This window comes from Pinus tabuliformis, chromosome 4_1 (genome assembly GCF_031772625.1).
Source record: "Pinus tabuliformis cultivar Carrire ecotype Pingquan chromosome 4_1, CPIR1, whole genome shotgun sequence".
Classification (NCBI taxonomy): Eukaryota; Viridiplantae; Streptophyta; class Pinopsida; order Pinales; family Pinaceae; genus Pinus; species Pinus tabuliformis.
This window is the reverse complement of record NC_142303.1, coordinates 413,054,049-413,077,831: the sequence shown is the minus strand read 5'-3', so window position 1 is coordinate 413,077,831 and position 23,783 is coordinate 413,054,049. Positions and strand designations below refer to the sequence as shown.

Here is a 23,783-nt window from a genome sequence, read left to right as displayed (position 1 = left end):
TTCCATTCTTTTAAAGAAAGTATAAACATGTCCATTGGCAGTAGCAACCACATAATTTAAGCACACTGTAAGAAGTAGCAGAACAATAAGAAGGTGCCAATATTAAATCAACAGTAAGACTATTAATTACTAGTAGATAAACCTTGTTTCTTGCATAAGTTCTCAAAAAAATGAAAATACAAATATATATATATATATATATATATATAAGTCTGGAACTCTTGCTACAGTCAAACACTTTTACATGCTGAGTAAACTCCAAACTCAACCTTATACAAAGTTTAAAAAAAAATCAGGGATTCAGTAAGCTCCAGGCATAAGCCTCAGCCATCGAGCAAACCATATGATTAACACTTCACAACGGAATCAAGTATGGAACCAAAAAACAAACTTTCCAACCTGAAAGAAACCGAAGTAGACAAGCCTTGAGGACTTCAACATACGCCATTGTAACCATCAACAAAGCCGACGCGTTGGAGGTCTCTTACCTGCAAGACAATACCTTCGTTAGCAATTAAATAAGGGTGCAAAGCATGCTAAGGAAGTAAACTAAAGGAACGACCAAGGGTGGAATAGTTACCTGTGTTTGGAGGGGTCCCGTCGATGGTAGCTTTCCTTCCTTGCAACATAAGTCATTGACCATTTGGATTCAGAATTATAGACTGTAAAAATAATAATAAAATTGACCTGAGGAAACAAAGTATTCATATGTTACCTTATTTAACCCTGCATCGGTCTAGGTCACCTCTCGTGGAATCAAAGTATCCTCAAACTATTCCTAAATGGTGAAGGCCACTAGTTAGCCACCAACCGAGTTGAATGATGGACAAAGAAACCCAACCCAAGTCACATGAAATGCCTGAACTATGCAAACGTGAGTAGATAAGAATACCTTCTGATAGTAGGTGAACAAAGGTTGCCATAGCGAGCAAAAATAAAGGTTCCAAGCCAGTTTGAAACCCGTAGGCCGAACCAGTTGCAGAGAAACAAGAACCTCTCGCTTACAACACAAATGACTAACCATGTGGCCCGATAGGGTGAATTGAGTAGTTGGGTAAACCCTAAACCCCTTGCATTGTTGGATCACCTCCCGCAGATCGGCAGATGAGAGTGAAGCCATCTGTAGAGAGGCTATCCTGTCTCGCTGATAATTGCAAGAAGAAGGACAAGTCATAGTCATGCTACATGGCCCAAACTTCAATATTAATTTATTATCAAATTGTGTTATGAGTTCACACCTTGAGATTTTAATGGGATCGTTAAATGTTATGTATGCCATTACAACCAGATATGTACATCGTAATAGTTAAATCAGTGTTAAAACCTATAAACTCTGTATCCACCCTTATGAATATTTAATATAATCTAGATTCCATTAATGCTGCAATGACTTTATTGATTTCTGGTTAAAAGTTATTTTAGGTATGTAGGTGTTACAAATGGTATCAGAGCTCAGGTTCGCACATTAAGACTCTTTGGGAATTATATGTACATGACAAGAATGTGATTTCTTAAAATTAACTAAGTAAATATTTATGTGAACACAGAGACCCGCAACAATATAAGAAGGGTCAGAATGTAGAGGAGCCCAGGACCACCAAACCCATCAGAAACAACTTATTTGAATTCTAACCCTCACATTTGGATATAGCTGGGAGAGGAATCTCATCAAGCTAATGCCATTTTACTCAAATTCATCCAACAACTATGTGTTGAGATGACCAATTTAAGGACATACAATGAATGACTACGACTGGAACAAGAGGCAATTCTATGAAGTCTATCCAATCAACAGAACCAAAGAGATCCAGACCCTAGTGCTGAAGACAGAGAGAAGACCCCAACGGATCAGCATGGAGAAGAGAATGTTGAGTCATTAGAAAAACATGGGAAAGACGAAGAAGGACCCTCAGACAATTTTTTTGACCAGTGCAAAACAAAAGGACAGAAATATGAATTATAAGGAGAACGTAAAAAAATTAAATCGTCACTCTTTGAAGGGGAATCTGAAGAAGCAGCTGAGGCTTGGTTAATTGATATGAGCAAATATGTCCATGTTTATGATTACACTGATAAATTGAAAGCACGTTTGGCATTCTATCAGTGAGGGACCTAAAGGAGGAGTGAATAGAAAGGGAAGGAACATGATCCCAAATAGGCAAGAAAAATTTGCTAATAGCAAAACTGTACAACAAAAACCTCTCAGCAAATTCCCAGTAAGGAACCAGCCTGAAGCTGCATATTATGAAAACAGACAATCAAAAGGAGCTAATAAATTGGTTAATGACCAATAGTCAAAATCACCGCTGCAATGTTGGGGATGCAGAGAACCTCACCATTACAAAAAATGTTTGCATAAATAAAGAACAGGATAGTGGTCAAACATGAAGGAAACATCCACAATCGAAGAAGTGGTGAGGAGCATGCCCAGAATTAATGTTGTGTTGGATGATCATCAAGTAGAATACTAACCCACCATGATCGAATGTGAAGGTATGATCACTAAGCAATCTGTTTATTTTTTATTTGATTCTGGTGCCAACCTAAGCTATGTTAGTCCTAAGGTGGTTGAAAAATGTCAACTGTAGAGTAGTAAATTTTCAAAACCTTGGTTAGTCCAGTTAGCCACCGAGACAAAAAGAAGGGTAGTTGTGAATTCAGAATGTTGTCCTATAACTATCTCAGTACAAACCATTCACGTTGATCTTAATATATTTCCTTTGGGTTCATATGAAATTTTAATCGGGATGGATTGGTTTGAAAAATGTTAGTCCCTAGTTGACTGCAAGCAAAAAACCATCAGTTTTATCACAGAGACAGGGAAAAGGAAGGAACTTTGGGGAATCAAGACAAGTATCAAATTGTGTCCTATCACTGCTAGTCAGCTAGGAAGATGTATCAAAAAAGGTTGTCATATATATGTTGTCCAGGTGTAATATACGAACACTAAAAATAAAATGACCTCCTTGGAAAACATTTCGGTCATCCAGGAATTTGCTGATGTATTTCTTGAATTCATTCTTAGATTGCCAACCAAGCATGATATCAATTTCACCATTGAGTTAATTCCAAGAGTAGCCCTAGTATCTAGGGCTCCTTATCAAAAGAGCATACCTGAGTTAACAGAACTCAAAATACATCTCCAAGAGCTTTTGGATAGAAATTATATCCGCCCCAACATGTCCCCTTAGGGAGCCCCCATATTGTTTGTATGGAAGAAAGATGAAACCTTGAGATTATGCATCGATTATAATCAGTTGAAAAAACTTACCATCAAGAATAAATACCCCTTGCCACGAGTGCAAGGAACCAAAGTATTCTCAAAGATCGATTTAAGATCTGGCTACCACCAAATAAGGATAAACGATGAGGACATATGCAAGACTGCATTTAGAACTTGTAATGGTCATTACGAGTTCGTGGTACCTTTTGGTCTCAAAAAGGCCCCAACTACTTTCATGAGTTTGATGCACGGTATTTTCCAGCCCTATCTCGATAAATTTATACTGATTTTTATCGATGACATATTAATATACTCCAAGAATCAAGAGGAGCATAAGGAGCATCTGAGGATAGTGTTGCAAACTCTATAGGAAAACCAATTATATGCTAAATACAAGAAGTGTGACTTTTTCAAATATCAGATTCAGTAACTGGGTAACGTTATATCAACAGATGGGATAACAGTAGACCCGAAAAACATCAACACTATTATGGAATGGGCCACTCCAAAGAATGTTATGGATATCAGGTCATTCCTAGGGTTGGATGGATATTACCGTAGGTTCATCGAAGGTGATCTGAAAATGGGGCACTTAGGCTTCTTGTCTAACTTACAAGAACCTCTCCCACTCCCAAAGCTTTAAATATTCCTAAGTCTTATTGATTAACCAATGTGGAAATGATAATATCCTTGAAATTATAGGTGTATGCTTATATTTATTGTTGGTTATTTATGTGCTTTAAAATCTGTTGTGTATGCTGATATGTAAATACATACAATAAATACTAATGCAACAATAAACATAACACACAGAACAACAATTTAATTTCGAGTTCACCCAAAACTCTTGGGCTATGTCTCCTTGAGCTCTAGTCAACTCGACTAGGCTCTAATGGATTATGTTATAAGTCCTTTTTACAAGCTCTTGGCTCAAATCCTACTATTTTACACAAAAACAGTGGGTTCATATACCATTTTTATCCCTGGCTCTTGAAGCTCTCAGATTTATGGCTCTCGGCTCTGGTTCTGGCTCTTTGGCTTTGGCTTTGGCTCTTGGCTCTGGCTCTGGCTTTGGCTCTGGCTCTTCGACTCTAGCTTTTTGTCCCTCTGCAACCTTTATCTCTCTAGCTTTTCAATTGAACTTCAAGTGACCCCAAAGGCTCCCTCACCTACTGTTGTGGGGGAAAGTATCCAACTCGGAATGACCCTAACCCACTCTAAGGGTGACAGTTCCTTAGAAACAGCTGAAAGCAAAGCTATCTAAAGTTACTTCTTTATGACATGCAAGAGATGAAAGGAAGAGATCCACTTACCGATGCCTTGCGCAAATGGTCGATCCAATCTCCTCTATTTGCCGCTTGCTCCCGGCTCCAAGTCTTTTCACGGGCCCCAGCTACACGAGATCCTGCAAACAAGACAAAGAAAGGAAACTACAAGAAGCATGCATTCATAACTAATTCAAGGATTAGCATAAATCAAATACGCAAGTAAGACAATACATCATTGAAACACATGCGAATAGAAGAACCTCAAATGCTTTATTAATATATGGAAGTAAGGTTCAGGCGGTGATACAACCATGAAAGGTCCAATCCAGCATCACCTTCCCGACGGAGAGAAATCTCTTCTTCACCTCCCTCAAGCAATCACCCAATGCTCACAACTGTAAACCAACAACAATTCTTCGCACTAAATTCCGGCCTCTAGATCCCATGGGATGAGATCCCTATATAGAGTTTTGGAGTGAAGATAAGTCAGCTTGATGTGTGACTCGTTGTCCTCTTCAACTCCAGTTGTTCTTCAGCTCTTCACTCGGAGTTTCTACCTTCCACTTGGAGTTTTAGAAGCTCTTAACTCATCATTAGGCGAATCTTTTGATCAAGTGTCTTTTTGGAAGCTTCCTGGGCACTGGCACATTGAGAAAAAGATTCCTCCACATGTCAAAGTACGCCTAGCGCAGGTAGCCTTTGTTGCACTTGCTATGCAGCGCAGGTACACCATAGAGCTTTTGACATTCAGCACAGATGCTTAGTGGAGCAGCTGCTTTGATCCAAAATTGACCTGTTTTTGAGTGTTTTTCAGTCGAGAACTGATTTGCAGTGCTGTGGTTTGCTGACCTTGTTCCTCTAAGGGTAATAACAACATGTTTAGGGACTTTGGATCCCTTAGATTATTGACATTTCATGCTCTATGCTGTAAGGCACAAAAATGTCTATAACAGTTGCCCCCTAAAGTATGAGGTCGTTTATCGGGTGAAATGCTTTATTAGGAGGATCCGAAGTTCATTCAATCGTCGGGAGGTGACCTGTAACAAAATACAATACAATACATTATCTTTTCATACTTTCTTTTCATGATCTAGCCGATGCGGGCATTTCCCATGCTCAGCTTTATAAATACATTTGTTGTACATAAACAGACGATCGTCTGATAATAGACTGATAATTCTCTGCTTTTAATTATCATCCTTTTTTAGTAGGATGATCATCTGCTGCACATGTCTATGTTTTTATCTCCTGAATATATATCGCAGCCCGGATGGATGAAACTATATCCGGGGTCTTCAAACTTGTCCGATCTTCACTCTAGTACAAGTCAATCCATGTGAGAATTTCTTGAAGTCGAACATGGAAAGACATCGCTTGATTACCAGTCAATAATGTAAACTGTTAACAAGCGCGAGAGGAATCACCGATAATGATGATGACCCTCAAGGTACTGCAGCACAATTCACGTGGTGTGAATATAGGATCTGACGTCGAACACCACGCAAAGTCTCCTGGTCGAAGGTCATTAATGTATACCTATCGCCGGAAGTGAGAAACTTGCCATTGAGGCATGCAAGCTTCAAAGTACTGAGGGGGTGTTCCTAGATCAACTTCTTGGATAATGAGCTGATGTCGATAAGAAGTGATCCGTCAAAGGAGGGCCTTAATGAATCCCACATCAGTGACACGGAACGGAGCTAGTGATGATGGTGAAAACGATCTGTGAAATATGATTCAGGGTGGCGGTCATGGAAGGATGAAAGATGATGTACGGTAGCGGATGGGACCCGATTGACACTTTCTGAATGACATCTCTTGAACATATAACGACACTGATGTGATGGATCGGTAGCATTACCCCATGTATGGATGGTATGGCAAGACCATGGTGAAGGGACCGGTGAATGATAATAACCCAACCCGATATTTATGGAGGCAAAAGTGTCATGTTCAAGAGCGACTTGCTACCATTAAGCTTTGAGGTTCTTCCCAATTTTTCCCCAGTCATTTCTGACAAGTACCTCTTTATTTTTGTCAAGCTTGAGGAGGATAACATATGCTTGTTCTATAACCTGCCCTTCGGGCAAGCCCATCGCTATGTTTTAACGAGCCTAGCGATAGGGAAACTCGTCCTCGTCTAAAGACAAGTTTGTCGCTATCTAATATTTTAACGAGCCCAGCGACAAAGACAACTCGGTCCTTTTCATTTTTAGAGAGTCTGAAAAGGGTACATAAAGTGGACTCCAGGGGTCCTTATTCCTCATCTAATCCCTAAAGTCTGAAAAAGTATAAAACAATACAGAAGGGATGAATGTTCGATATCTTTATCGAGCCGAACTAGACAAGCGCTCGATCTTTTTGTGCAATAATCCCTCAGGTCCAAAAAGATTAAAATCTAGAGGAGGGATAGCTCTTCCGGTCTTTTTAACGAGCTGGAAGGCCAAAACTCGGCAAACTTTTCATTTTTTATGAGTCGGTGAAAAGAGCTCAAAGAAGACTCGTATTTCGAGGAACGAGTGATAAACAGGGATAACAGCAGATTCCAGGTACAGGTTGGAATTTTCCAATCACGGCAGTATTACAAGGATGGCTAGGTGGGATCACTCTTCGCAGTTGTTCCCCAAAATAGGTAAACAATCAAGTGGATGTGAATGATCGGCCAAATGAAAAGTGGAGGTGACGGTGCACAAACACGACCAAGGCTTTTATGGCTGATGAATTTACGGTCTCAAATGGTTATTTACCGGTTCATTTTTTCTGGATGAGCTTGAACTCTGGGGGAAGCTTGCTCACATGCTTACGTTTATTTTTTAACGAGCATGAATTTCCGCATTAAAACTGCTCGGATCTTGCGTTTATTTTTTAACGAGCATGAACTTTGCCAAAACTGCTCGTTTTTACCAGTCATAAAGTAGGAAGGTCTCATGGGAGATCGCTATTTTTTAAAGAGCTTCATCTCCCTACGTATTGCTCCATATCCTCTCTTTGTGCAAGCCGGGTATCGGCTTATCTACGGGTTAGCGGGGTTAGTCTGACCTAAAACTAAAAAGCCGCCCGAGCTTCCATTCCAAGAGGTTTGCATGCCCCCAGGTGTAAGTCTAATTTCAAGGTCGCCCCTACTTTTCCGTTAAAAACCTTTGTTTTCAACAGGTGAGGCTTACCTCTTTCAGGTTACCCAAAGATTGTTCTGCTAATTCTTTCAAACAGAAACTTTCTTCGGCGATGTCTATCATTAGGTTACACAAAGATGGTTACAATTTGTTGCAGAAATTGAATCCCTTTCTTTGGAGGCTGCCCCTACTTATCCTCTAAAACATTTGTTTTAATGGGTGAGGCTTGCCTTTAATCCAAAGATGGTTACTACTTGCTGCCGCAAACGGATCCCCTTCTTTGGCAGAGCCCACTTTTCTAGACAAAGGTGAATGACGACGCTCCGCCACACACTTAACTTTAACAAAAGAATCTTTTTCCCGAACAACCCCATTTCTAACTGCCCCTTCTTCCACATGAGAGCTCTTGCCGGCTCTTCTGTTTTACGAAGAAGAAGGAGGGGACGGGGTACGGACTAGTCATATTCTCCCGCGGAAATTCTACTTTACACCCAAGGTTTTTTCTGCCTCCAGAGCAGACCAGGATGCATGCCCCCTAGGTTCCGGCCTTCCTTTCCCGAATTACTCGCACTCATCAGGAAGAAGAACCGGAGGTAGAGACCTTTCTTGATCAAATAGACCATTGAGGATAGGTATGTGACTACTTGCGATGCGTGATCCCGGAAGTGAAAGTTGGTCTACGAGCTTGACCATTCTTCCTTCGTATGGAAAACACATTATTCGAAAGAGTGAGGAGACTATTGCTTCCATGCAATATACGTAGTCTCGTCCAAGGAGTAGGTTATAATCCAAGGGTCCTTGGACGACCATCAAATTCATCTTGACAGCCTTCCCTTTCAGTGTAATAGGCACATTAGGTAGAATCCCTAATGGTCGACTGGTTCCTTTGTCAAAACCCGAGAGATTCCTTGTCTCGGACAAAAGCGCCGGGCAACCCAATGCTTTCCAAGCAATAGAGGACAGGATACTCACAGATGCCCCTTCGTCAATGATAGTTCCAGCCATCACCATTTTGTATATTTGGACTATAATTCTAAATGGTATACTGGCTGGTAACCGGGGTCTGCCTAGTTGGTTCCAATCAAAGGACACAACCAGGTTGCTTGGTGGTGGGACCGAATATACGGCCGGGTATGACCCTGACGATGCTCCTTCCTGCGATAAAGGAGTGGGCACATTGCCCTGATGTTCATCAGAATCGGTGTTGATGAAGAGAACTTGGACGGTGTCATCCTTACTCTCTTCGGTGAGGGTGTCAACTGAAGATGAATCTTGAGTGACTGTGGTATTTGAAGATGAAACTTCTGAAGGGAGAACCGGGTCAACTGCCGTTTCGACCTTCGGACTTTCGTCCGGTCTGGATTCAGTAGGTTCACTTTCAGTGACTGACACTTCAGCTGGCCCTATGAGCGGGGCAGCTGTATTTTCGACCAACGAAGGACTTGGCGTGAGTTTTTGGTATCCAGGAGGAAGTAGCAACGGTGCAACCGGTTGATCTTCCAAAACTCTCTTTGCTTCGTCTAAAAAGGGACAACGGCGAAGGGTGTGATTGCCTCCACACAGTTCGCAGGGGAATCTCATTCCCCTTCGTCGTCTAGGACCTTCACTTTCGCTGGTCGATGGTAAGCATTCAACCTGGTTGTCAGAGGTTGACGCTTCCGAACTGTGCAAACGAGGGGACCAGTCCCTTAGTATCCGGGGAATACTGGGACAATCACGGTGGAGGTGGTCTCCTCTACATATGACACATGGCGATTTGGGCCCGGTCCGTGCTGTGTGTGGATTTTTGTTAGATGCCTTTTGCTTGCCCCCAGGCACATTTGGCTCCTTCTGCTTCTTTTCTTTCTTCTTCTTTTCCTTCTTCTTTTCTATGGGAGCTCCGCTTTCGGCGGCTTGACCTTTCGAAGAAGAAGGATCGGAGGAAGGCTTATAAGAAGTGGAAGGCTGGAGGGCAACTCTAGACTGGTCTAACTGTTGACTCGACTGTTCAGGAACCGTGGTGGTCTGAACTACAGTGGTTGAGAATAGCCAAACTGGCAGGCCAATTGTCAGTCCTGGAAGCGACAACGTGGCCATGTGGGGCGCACCAACTTCTCCCCAAGAGGAGAAAGGGTTAGGGGTCCCATCATGTGGAATCCCTTGGTTGGTGTGTTCCATGTTCTCAACCTAAAGATCAACGTAGGAATAAGGGGTGATTATGTTCCGTTTAGAATGAATTTTATATGACGACGCTTTAGACACAACTTGCTTTTTCAATTTTTAAGAGTCGAGAAAAAGCTAAAGATGACTCTAGTCTCCTTCGATGTATTAACGAGCCCGAAGTGACAAATGCTCGGATGGACTTTTTCAGTTATAGAGTTTGAAAAAGGCCAAAAGAAACTACTCTGGAGTTCTAGGCAGAGGGTGTGCCAAACCTTTCGCGAAACCACAGAATACGTTTTACGGTACGAGTGGTTGATCTTCGTGAATGCTGTGTTCACTGCATCGTGATCAGTAGGGTGGCCGACACGGCTTCCTATGGATAAAGGCTTTGTTCCTATAGGGGTCCCCCAATATACGCGATGGTACACAGGGGCACAAGTCCGTATTAGTGCTATCGTCCCTCAGGAGGAATCACCCACCTTCGTAGAGATCGACAGTCACTATGTTTAACGACGCCGGTTCATGTCTCTACCTAGACTTCTACTGTGTTTCGTTATGTTTCAAAGCGTTGTTAGATAAATTCAGTTCTTTTTAGGTTGATCTTGCTTAGCAGTTTGCCTTTATGGATCACCACGTGATGTATGATACAACTCCTAAATGTAGTCTAAGAATGATAAGCAAGCTTTTTCAATTCTTTCAACTTTATGAAAATCTTAACTACTGAAGGAAAAGAAATACATCATCTTTTCAAACAGATCATAGAGCACACACTGATGCACTTTTCCTAAATCGACATGCAAACTGTCAAAATGCACATGCACAATGCAAGTATTTCTTTTCTTCTTCCTTAATGTTGATGTATTACAAAAAGAAAGCTGTTGTATAATTTCGAATTCAATTTCAAGCGAAAGCAAACAAGTGTTTCTCCAATAATCAAAAGAACACCTTAAGATTCACTCGTTTCAACACAAGAAATACTGAAATTCGAACCATATAACGAAAGCAAATGCTCAAGCAGCTATGAACAGCAATAAACTAGCTCTTAGAATCACAACGACACTTTCTCATAGGTCTAGATCCAAGAGGTCATAGCAAGACTAGTTCACTTTCGCTATGGGAAACTGTGAATGACAGCAAGAAATACAATAAGAAAAATCACGGTTTCTTCATACAACTGAGGTGGAATGAAGGCAAAGAGAAGTGGTTTCAGCTGGGTATACAGGTTGACAACAGGCTGCAAAAACAGTACTGAAAACTGGGCAACAGACAGTGGGGAATCCTAGTTGCACAAGGCAAAACTGGATCAGCGCAGGTGCTGCACTGCCAATCTGACATGCAGCGCAGGTAGCCCCTTCGGGACCTGCGTTGCAGCGCAGGTAGCCTTTGCTGCAGCTGCACTGAAGAGACAACTCTCGTCTCTCTCATATTCCGGGTCACAGTTTGCTCAAAAATCAATGATTTTTGGCCAAATCAGAGGCTATCAGTCAAGTATACACTAGAGGATGATTAAAGGAAGATGAACACTATCACAAAGAGCTAAAAAGAGTCCTTGTGGATCAGCTCTTCAAATCATAAACATGCCCAGCACTGGGCTAGAGTAGCTGCCCTCTACTTTGCATTCGAAGGACTCGAATGCAGTTCGATTCGGTACTCCTTTGTTTAAGAAATGAATAGCAAGAAACACAAGCTACCAACAAGACACGATCCCCAGCGGAGTCGCCAGTCTGTTGTGGGGGAAAGTATCCAACTCGGAATGACCCTAACCCACTCTAAGGGTGACAGTTCCTTAGCAACAGCTGAAAGCAAAGCTATCTAAAGTTACTTCTTTATGACATGCAAGAGATGAAAGGAAGAGATCCACTTACCGATGTCTTGCGCAAATGGTCGATCCAATCTCCTCTATTTGCCGCTTGCTCCCGGCTCCAAGTCTTTTCACGGGCCCCAGCTACACGAGATCCTGCAAACAAGACAAAGAAAGGAAACTACAAGAAGCATGCATTCATAACTGATTCAAGGATTAGCATAAATCAAATACGCAAGTAAGACAATACATCATTGAAACACATGCGAATAGAAGAACCTCAAATGCTTTATTAATATATGGAAGTAAGGTTCAGGCGGTGATACAACCATGAAAGGTCCAATCTAGCATCACCTTCCCGACGGAGAGAAATCTCTTCTTCACCTCCCTCAAGCAATCACCCAATGCTCACAACTGTAAACCAACAACAATTCTTCGCACTAAATTCCGGCCTCTAGATCCCATGGGATGAGATCCTTATATAGAGTTTTGGAGTGAAGATAAGTCAGCTTGATGTGTGACTCGTTGTCCTCTTCAACTCCAGTTGTTCTTCAGCTCTTCACTCGGAGTTTCTACCTTCCACTTGGAGTTTTAGAAGCTCTTAACTCATCATTAGGCGAATCTTTTGATCAAGTGTCTTTTTGGAAGCTTCTTGGGCACTGGCACATTGAGAAAAAGATTCCTCCACATGTCAAAGTACGCCCAGTGCAGGTAGCCTTTGTTGCACTTGCTATGCAGCGCAGGTACACCATAGAGCTTTTGACATTCAGCGCAGATGCTTAGTGGAGCAGCTGCTTTGATCCAAAATTGACCTGTTTTTGAGTGTTTTTCAGTGGAGAACTGATTTGCAGTGCTGTGGTTTGTTGACCTTGTTCCTCTAAGGGTAATAACAACATGTTTAGGGACTTTGGATCCCTTAGATTATTGACATTTCATGCTCTATGCTGTAAGGCACAAAAATGTCTATAACACCTACCCTGCCTAGTAGCTCTTCAGCTCTCACTGCTTTCTCGGCTCTCCTACTACTTTTAGCATTCTATTTTTCTTTCAATTGAGCTCTCTACCTCCTTTGAGGTGAGATTCTGGCTTTTTGGATGCCCCATCCATTTCTCTGTGTGAAATCGTCCTTTTGTGGCTCTCTTTCTTCCAGCCATATTCCGCTCAAATCCCTTCTCTGAGCTTTAGCAATTATTGCTAAACGCCCTCAGCGATGGATGCCACCGATTTTGTAACGAAAGGGGCAATCGGTGCTTGAAATCCCCAAATTTTGGCATTCTCGACTCACACAAGTAAATGCACTACACGGGAAAAATCCGCAGAGAACATTATTGCCTGGACTTCAAATCTTCATAAATGCACTTTAAAACACTATCGGGTCCACCTGAAATCGCTATCGCTTTGGCCCTGTTCCAAGGCTTCCCTTTGTATTTTAAAAATATGTTAAAACTTGGAAAAATCCCAAAAGAAATGGCTTTATCAGATTTGAAATATTATTTATTTGTATTTCGGAATCATTTCGGGTCCAGTTTCATCGGGTCAGGCACTTTTCCTTCGTATTTTGTTTATTCAATGAAAAACGCAAATACAAAGAAAATCATTGCTTGATGGATTTCAAATTATATTAAATCTCGTTTATCACCTCATCAAATCCATGTGTATATATATATATATATATATATATCGCATCACATATGGCATCGGCCCTGCTCTTCTGAATAACTCCGATGCGATATTGCGATGCGACTTGTCACAATCGCAAATTGCACATACCCCAGACCATTTAGTGTGTGCTCCACTGTGATCACCAACTACGATTTCGTAATCGCAATTGCCATGTATTATGCTCCGATATCCTCTGATAGCCACCGTTGATTGCAATTGTCGATTGGATCTGAACCGTTGATCGGCCAGATCCAACGGCTCCAATTCCAGGTTGCTTTGACTGTTGATAACCCTATTTTTTCTCATTTATTCGTATTTTTAAGGTTCTGATAGTGTAATCCAATATTTCTAAGACCTCTCCTTTGCGATAGTTTTGATCTTTTAGGATATTTTGAAGACTTGAAGATTTAGAGGGTTATCGAGGATCCATTTTTGGATCACGCCTTCCCATTAAGAGAACTTTTGGTCTCCAAAAGACTGATATACTGATTTGAGCAGTAAATGAGAATGACTCACCCTCTTCTTTCAACCTCCCTACACTTGCCTTTGCATAGTGCCTCTGGACTAAGGTTTCTGATCACTTCCCTTCTTGGATGAGCTGGTCTTCCTGGGAAGAACTGTCTTCCTCCTTACCTTTCTGCAGAACTCCTGCTGAAATGGTTGTAGAAGGTAGTTTGAGCTTCTCTGCCTTGATCATTGATCCAACGTGGCTCAAACAAATGTGAAGTACATCTTCTCCACAAGAATTTCATTTGTACCTGTTTTAGAAGCTGCCAACAACATTTGTTAACAACAACAGGCATACAGACAACAACTGGATGGACCAAACGCATGCTTCAACAAAAGAAATAGATTTTCACATCTTATGAACACCTCCATGTCTTACATCTGCATACAAATTATGGACTAAACAACAAGCCCACAAAACATGCCTTTAAAACAAATGACCCCTCAATCCAAGCATGTAGAAAAGATCATTAGGACTCTTTCAAAAGATGAAAACACTTCATCATTATCTTTATTTGGAGACCAAGTTAACTTCTTTCAAGTCAACATGGCACCACATGTATGTCAAAGAAATCAACCCTGCAAGTTAATTACACATACATGTTCAAAAACAAGGAAATCATCAACATACCTTTGTTCATGCATCTCATGCTCATGCATGCATTTCATCCTTCAACTTTCACTTAAGCACATTGTACTTTCGAAGCTAAAATGAAATATTATGTAGATGCATCAATAGACATGTAATCTTAATCGGATAAGAACTCAAAGTGTTCCTTACCAATCCCTTCTAAAGGTATTACCTTTGTCTGCACATCAGCATCATCATGTGAATCATTCTGAGACACATTATTTGTGGAATCTTCACTTCCATTTCTACCATCTTCTCTTTCCACTTTCTTCAGCTTTTGTGGAAGCATCGCTGGATTCAAAGTCCAACATTTTGTAGCAAGATGTCCTTGCTTTTAGTAATAAGTGCGCTGCATGTGCGTCCTCCTGACAACATGATTTGCCTTGTCCAATGGACCTTTGGCTTCTTGCTTATTTTCCTTCAAAAGTTTCCTGTGTGTGGTCATTCTGTTCCAACATCTAGAAGCATGATGATTATCCAAACCACAAAAGGAACATGCAATTATTTTCCCATACATATGGGGAAATTTACCATGCTTTGCAAAATCAAAAGGAAAATGTTTAGAACCAGATTTATACCCTTATCTTTCATCTTCATTGCCTTCATGAGGAGGTGAAGCAAATGAAGGAGTGGCTCCCTTTGGGACACCATCAATCTCTTTAACGTTGTTGGAGTCTCCCCAACTCTCTGGTTCAAGTGTGTGCCTCTGAACACTTGCATCCTGCAATTGATGTTTCAATCTATTGCATTTCTCCTGAATACAATCTTCACACTCTGTAATGCAATCCCTCCTTGGATATGTTTTAATGGACTTCATGGCAGCCTTGGAACTTTCTCCATAAGCTTGTCCATAGCCAAGACCCAAATACTTAGTCCTTTCCTCAATCATTATTGGCTCAAAAATACCTTGTGCACGTCTACCCAAGCCGTTTCCTTCATTGCCCATCTTGGACACTAGCTTGGAACCTATGCCTTTGGTATGTTTTTCAAAAGAACCAATATAAGCATTCTGAGAGGAATTTGAAGACAAACTGGAATGGTTTACTTCTTCTTCAAGCTGATACTTGACCAAGGCTTCTTGGGCAACAAAGAGCTATGTCTCCAACTCATGCATCCTTTTCAGGTTCATATTTGCAATATGAAGTTGCCTCTCCATTTCCTGCAATTTGTCAAAAAGAAACTACTTCTCTTCCTCCACGGAATTCAACTGCTCTTCCTTCCATCCTCATACATTTCTCTCACCATATCCACCATGGTGGACAATTCTTGCTTCATGTATTCATCAAGGAGTCTTGTGATGAAAAAAGAAGAATTTGAGGAATCACTTGTAGAAGTTGTCATTATGCCAATGACTTCTTCTTTCTTCTTGTCCTTGCTGGACCAAGCTTTCTATAGATTTCTCTTCAGCTCTGCAAACTCAAAAAATATTCAGTCTGTAAGAAGCATACATAAACCAGAAAATCAATCCTTGACTGCCCAAACACCTTTCAAACAAGCAATCTTTGCTCTCTCAATCAAGCATGCTGATATAACCTTCTTTGAAGGTGAGGTCAATCAATCTCAGGCTCTGATACCACCTTATCTGAAAATGGGGCACTTAAGCTTCTTGTCTAACTTACAAGAACCTCTCCCACTCCCAAAGTTTTAAATATTCCCAACTCTTATTGATTAAGAAAAGCGGAAACGATAATATGCTTGAAATTATAGGTGTATGCTTATATTTATTGTTGGCTGTTTATGTGCTTTAAAATCTGTTGTGTATGATGATATGTAAATACATACAACAAATACTAATGCAAAAATAAACAAAATGATCGCAATTTCTGTGTACTATGCTCTGATATCCTTCGATAGCCACTGCCGATTGCGATTTCCAATCGGATCCAGACCGTTGATCGACCAGATTTAACGGCTCTGATTCCAAGTTGCTTTGACCACCGATAAGCCTGTGTTTTCTCATTTCTTCATATTTTTATGGTTTCGATAGTGTAATCTGATATTTCTAAGACCTCTCCTTTGCGATAGTTTTGACCTTTTAGGATATTCTAAAGACTTGAAGATTTAGAGGGTTATCCAGGATCGATTTTTGGATCAGAAGGATTTTCGAAAATTACTTTTCCCATGACCTCTTTACAGAAAAAGGGGCGTGCTTTGAAAAGGACAGTTGAATGTCAACAAAGATTTGAAAAATTAAAGCACCTACTTACCACTGCAACCGTGTTAAAGGTAGAATATTTGGAAAAACCTTGGGTGGTTTTCATGGATGCTAGTAAAGAGGGTGTTGGTGGAGTGTTAACATAAGAAGGGAAAGTCATTTCTTAGAATCATGAAAATTGAAGGAATATGAGCAATGATATTTGGTTTACGATCTTGAATGAACGGTGGTAGTGCATGCACTTAAAATGTGGCGACACTACCTGTTGGGGAAGAAATTTATGTTATTAAGAGATCATGGTAGCCTTACCAATTTCTTCAATCAGTGTAGCTTAAATGTTCGATAGACCAGATGGACAACATTTTTAAGTGAATTTGATTTTGAAATGAAGCATCCCAAAGGGAAGGAAAATCAAGTGGCCAATGCTTTAAGCACGAAAGTACATTGTATTTAAGTGGTCCAAATCAGTCACGTATGCTCAAACATCCCTGAAATCATAAAGGAAGCCTCCTTCAAAGATCCAGAATACACTTTTCTGTTGCAACAAACATAGGCATCTTTGTTAAGAGGGGAAAGATAAGATTTTGACATAAGTCTTGACAACCTCCTTACCTTCAAAAACGTAACATATGTTCCTAACCAAAACGTGGTCAAACAAATGATATTGGATGAGTTGCATAGAAAACCATGTGTTGGTCACCTAGGTTACCAAAGGTTGTTTTCAGCCATAAAGAAAGGGTATTTTGGCCCAAGTTAAGGAAGGATGTCACTGAGTACTTGTCCAAATGATTGGAATGTCAGTTGGTGAAGGCGAAGCATCAACACCTTGCTAGTTTGTTGCAACCATGTCCATTCCATAATGGAAATGGGAGACCATATCTCTAGATTTCATCATCGTCTTACCTGTTGAGATTGTAACAAGATGATGGAGCTTAGTGAAAAGAGTCGCCTTCACTAAGTGGGCCCGCAGGCTATTTTTGGCGCAAGTCTATTTTTAGACTATGTCTATTTTTAGACATATGGATCATGTCTATGTTTATGGATGATTGATCAAGTTGGGAAAAATAGATGGACTTCTATTTTTTATGAAAGTGTGAGTGATCACAGTGTGAGTGATCAAGTCTATTTTTAGACTGGCTGTCAAAAATAGAAAAGTCAAATATTATTATCTCACAATAATATTTGGACTATAAACTTAATCTTATTCTCTTGGAGCACTTCAGTTTGAGCTACGGAAGTGGCACATGCAGCTGTCAGAAGGAAATTCATTTTTCTTATGAGTCAGTTGAGTTGTTGCATGCATGACTTCAGTTAGAACTCAAGTGAGTTGAGTTTAGTGGACTGGAGGTACAGTTGATGGAGTTGTGTTCAGTTTAACTTAGTTAAACTGGTTGTAGTTAGTCTAACTGCAGATAGACTAATGATGAGTTGTTAAACTAATTATTAACTCATAATACAACTAAAGAATACATCAGTTAACTCAGTTGCATGTCAGTGCATGTTCAGTTCAACAGGGACAGGTGGTAGAGAATCAGATTGCTATCAGTTGTGACTATAGTTGTGCACCAGATCTTGCACAATCAAGGGATTGAGTATGCCAATGAGTTTGCTCACGTATTTGGCCCGTATTTTAGCCTTTGCTCACGTCCACAAAGAGCAAGTGACTATTTTGCAGGTGAAAATCGAGTTTGGGAAGCAATTCTCATCAGTTCTTGAGCAGGTATTGAGCAGTGGAGGCAGGCAAGCAGTGGAAGAGATTTGGAGATCAGATCTGAGTTGTATTGTGTGTAACAGAGGTGGAGATACTTGTGAGAAGTATTATGCTGTGTAATGTTACATGACTCAATCATTAATATACAGATAGTGTGGGGTTTTTAGCGAGATGCTTTCCCCGTGATACATACTGTGTTAATGTGTGAATGCTCTTGATGTTTTATTGTTATTGATGCTGCTATATTCTTGATCAACGTAGAGGAGCTTATGTATTGTGTATGTTTTCCGCATTAGTACATGATCAGGATAATCTCCATTGAATATGTGTTAAATTATTCAAAATTTCTACATTACCTCGCACCAAGAAGCATTACAAATCAATTATGGTGGTGGTGGAGAAATTGAGCAAAAAAACTCACTTCATCCCTGTGAAATCCACTTACAAAACGGTGGAAATTGCAAACATATTTATGAAGGAAATATTCCGTCTGCACGGAATACCCAGGGTGGTAATTTCTGATAGAGATGTAAAATTTACATCTACATTCTGGAAGACCCTCTTTTCAAGACTAGTTACCCGAATTCAATTTAGTACAACTTACCATCCTCAAACGGATGGACAAACCGAACGATTGAATCAAGTGCTAGAGGACATGTTACATATGTTTGTGATGCAACAACCACATAAATGGGAAGACTACCTCCACTTAGTGGAATTTGCTTATAACAACGGACATCATGAATCATTGGGCATGAGCCCCTTTGAAGTGTTGTATGGGAGAAGGTGTAGAGTACCCATAGATTGAAATAACCCAGTTAATAAATTAGCCTTGGGTCCTAACATGCTAACAGAAATGAAGGAGACAGTTAAGAAGGTTCGAAAAAATCTAAGGGTTGCCCAAGATAAGAAGAAAATGTATGCAAATAAAAAGCAGAACTACAGAGAATTTTAGACAAGGGATCACGTTTATCTAAGAGTGAAGCTCCAGAAAAGTTCCTTACAATGGAGGAGTTGTGCTAAGTTAGCACCCCTGTACTGTGGACCCTTTCAAGTTTTGGAACGGATTGGGCTAGTCGCCGATAAACTTGCATTACCGAGCCATATCTGGGTCCACAACATTTTTCATGTCTCTTTTCTAAAAAAATATGTGTACAATCCACAACATATAATTAGCTGGGAAAATATTCAAGTAATTAGTTAAGGAGAATACTTAACTTTTGGATAAACTATTTTGGAAAAATTATGACTATGAATTTTGTATGTTCAAGTCAAACTGAGAGGAGAGTTCCTAACAGAACCTCTTCGTATTCTCAATCAAAGAGAAACCACCTTGCGGAAGCGGGCCATCACCCAAGTTAAAGTGCAATGGAAGCACTTTGGTTTGGACAAGGCCACTTGGGAAGAAGAGGGATTTATGCGGGAAGATTACCCAATATTATTTTCTTAAATCGTAAGAACACCATGGATGGTGTTCCTCTAATGGGGGGGAGATGTAACACCCCAGGCTACATGAAAAATTACTGCAGTTACTGAGTTTAATTTTATGTTTCACTGTATTAAATTCTTAAATTGTGTTGTTAAATATAACAATGGCAGGCTGGAAGGCCAGTATACATTTGGTTACCTCGTTAATGGATAATTAGGAATTCAGTCATGTTAATTAATATAAAACAGTTTCCAATAGTTAAAAGAAACAATTTTCAAGAAACAATTACCATCTGCTCTCGAAAGGGAAATATAGAGGTGGAAAGTATCCAATGAGGGCTCCTAGAGCTGGGTGGAATAAACCAATGGGAAGAACACTCAAGAACAGTCTGGAACAGTACAAGACTTGAGGCTGGACAATGGAGTCCTAAAGCCCAAGGTACTCGACTATAGCTGGATATACATTTAGTAATTGTAAGGAAACGAAAGTGCTCGGGGGAGTCTGGATATAATCGCCAAACTCACGACTAGGAGGAGAGCCTTTCCAAACAGAATCAGGTCATATGTTCACAAGCAGTAGACAGATAAGTAAAATAGAATTCTTTCAGAAATGATAGTGAAGTCTAGAAATTATTTGTTAAAGTATTAGAAAAATTGAAGGAAAATATTCTTGGAAATTATATCCAAATTGAAATAGAATTGAAGATGCTAGATCAAGCAAAAATAGTAAAGCACTACACTAAGGCTTAAACATTAACTAATAAATATAAGCATTGCATAACGAATGTATTTTTCCCTTTTATTAATTAGTCATTGTACATAAACTTAAAACTGTAGAAACCCTTTTGATTAACCTGTGTGAAAAGTTCCTTGATAGATTATTACCAGAGCAAAGAACGATAATAATAACAGTAGTTCCGGGGTTTTTGGACTGATAACTTAAGAAACCATGCCTAACACTTATTAATTCACTGTCTAACTATCTATATAGTTGTTGCTCGAATAGAAGAAAACAGGAACAAATCATGCAGTAATTCAAAGGCGTGGACAATAATGGCGAACCATGCAAAATTTTCCAATCTTTTAAAGGAAGTATAAACATGTCCATCGACAATAGAAACCGCAAACCGCATCATTTAAGCACACTGCAAGCATCAACGGAACAGTATGAAGGTGCCAACATTAAATCAACAGCAAGACTATTAATTAATAGCATAGAAACCTTGTTTCTTGCATAAGTTCTTAAAAAAATTAAAAGAAAACTATATATATAAAAGTCTGGAACTCTTTCTATAGTGAAACCCTCATACATGTCAAGTAAACCCCAAATTCAACCTTATACAAAGTTTAAATAAAAATCATGGATTCAACAAGCTTCGAGCATAAGCCTCGGTCGTCGAGAAAACCATATGCTTAACACTTCACATCGGAATCAAGTATGGAACCAGAGAAGATATTTTCCAACCTGAAAGCAACTGAAGTAGACAATTGGTGGCCTTGACCATTCAGGAACAGTTCAAGGACACTCTGGTTCTATGAGAGGTGACTTAGACCGATGCAGGGTTAAAGAAAGTAACCTATGAATACTTTGTTTCTTCAAGTCAATTTTATAAATTTTTACAGTTTAGAATTCTGAATCCAAATGGGCAATGACTTATGTTACAAGGAAGGCGAGCCACCATCGATGGGACCCCTCCAAACACAGGTAACTATTCTACCCCTTGGTCATTCCTTTAGTTTTCTTCTTGAGTGGGCCTAGTGATCAAGAGCATGTGTTTCCTCCTAAGAAGTCCCAGGTTCAAAACAAGAGGAGGTAGAGTATGTATGCCTTCGTAGACTTAGCACTCAAATTGGTGGGTCTCTAGCAGTCAAATCATTGCTCAAAAGTGGGTGGTCTCTACCCCAAGTTGGGGTAGAGTATGTATGCTTTCGTAAACTTAACACTCATATCGATGGGTCTCTAGCAATGTTATATACACATCGAGGGTTTCTAGCAAGTCTCTAGCAATGTTATATACACATGCATATCCACATTCAGTATCACTAACAATTACCCACAAAATGATTAGTCAAACCCATCCACCATCACTAAAAAATGTCATATCAATCAAACACACAATCGTAACTACACAAACTTACACAAAATTATAAAAATTATTTACTTCAAAAATATAAAAATACATACATACATATATATATATATATATAACAAATGGCATATAAAATTTAAAATACATATGAAAACATTTCATATATTCACATCTACCAATACTAACCAATGTCCAAAAATAAAAATAAAAATAAAAAACATATATTATAATATATGTATAATTTAATGAACAATGTAATTTTGACAGTAAAAAATAAATAAATGATTTCCAGCATTACACAATAATGTCCCTCATCTAAATCACATAATCCATAATCATAATCATAATCATGTGCATAAACAGAAAATCATATCATAATGTATTTGTATTGGGAAAAAAACATTCTACCCTTCTAATTTACTCATTTACGCATCCCAAAACAGAGTACTCATTGCGATCAATTCTTTGTTCCAATTTCAAACAAGAAATCACGTCTGACACCAGTGGAAAACCAGACTTCTCCAAACAAAAAACCGCTTCCATTCCATTGAACAAAAATGGAACTGCGCCTGGTTACAGTTGAAGAACAAAGAAACAAAAAGGGTTAAGCAAAACGCCTTCCTCTATCGTCAGTTTACGGAAATCTGAATTGTTTTGAACTCCATGGCAGGCGGAATCCTGGGCACAGTAACAGTCAAAACCCCATCCACACACGATGCAGAAATGCCCTCGACATTGGCATCCCCAGGCAGCGTGAATTTCCTGGCAAACTTAGGGCTTCTCTTTCTTTCCACTCGCAGATATTTACAGCCCTCCTCATCCTCGACCGCGTCGCGCTTCCGCTTGACTCCCTAGCATTCTATCACCAGCAACGTCTCCTCTTCCACATACACCTTCAAAAAAATAAACCCTCCCTGTCACTAAAATGAAACCCTAATCAAGAAACCCACCCTGCTCACTGGATTAAATTTTCGCCATTTACCTGAATGTCGGACTTGGTAAGGCCCGGAACATCAGCGTAGAACACATACTCCTTGGGCGTTTCTTCGATGTCCACTGCTACACCCTTGTTCTCCTCATGGTGATGGCCATATAACCGCCTGCATTGACTTTTGAGCATCTGCAGCTTGTAACTCTTCTCCAGCTTTTCCATAGCACGATCCATACAACTCTTCTCTAGCTTGTCATATAACAGAGGGCTCATCTCCAGCTTTTCCGGGAAGTGCAGACCACGATCCATGTAACTCTTCTCCAGCTTTTCTATAGCACGATCCATGTAACTCTTCTCCAGCTTTTCCATAGCACGATCCAGGTAACTCTTTATTGCTCAAATCTCAATCTGAATTACCCAATTCCATAGAAAATACGTTACACTCAACTAATTTTCCCAAAAAAAACGCCATAAAATTATTCAAACTCTCGTAGCTGCCATTAAAAGATTCTACAGACGAAAAATTGCCATAAAGTTATTCAAAGCCCCCTAGCTGCCGTTAAAAGACTCTACAGAAGCTTAAACCCTGCAACCAAAAATGTTAAACCCTACTAACCAGAAAGGTAAAACCGTGTATATTAGATTTACCTTCTGAAAAGAATAAAATGGATAACAGTGTATATTAGACTTACCCTCTGAAAAGAAATAAAATGGATTACAGGCAGTCACAGTGGATGGGTGAGATTCTTTGCAAATCGATTCCAAACACCAAAACTCTAGAAGCTGGACATCGATCAAGCAAATTCAATTGACAGTTCTGATCCCACCCACGATCCATCCCTCGTGATATATAGGCACATAGAAACTTCGAGAGGAAAAATTGGAAGAGAGTGGAACATTCTGGAGCTTTACTCAACTTTACAATTGGGACATTTAACTTTTAAGCCATCAATTGAGTTTTGGTTCACCAAAATGTTAAAATTTTAAAAAGTTTTATTATTAAGTTTTTCGGCAATTATAATTTTAAGAAAAGTAATTTAAAAATAAAGTTTGGTAAAAATAATTTATGCTTTACATGGCGCTGAACAAAATCCAATTTACAATACAAACATTTAACTTTTAAG

The 23,783-nt window shown here is 39.8% G+C and overlaps 1 pseudogene; it reads right to left on the bottom strand.

Annotated features, from left to right (window-relative positions):
• Positions 1 to 22,298: 22,298 nt before the first annotated feature.
• Positions 22,299 to 23,028, bottom strand: LOC149176065 (17.4 kDa class III heat shock protein pseudogene; annotated as a pseudogene).
• Between the last annotated feature and the right edge of the window lie 755 nt (positions 23,029 to 23,783).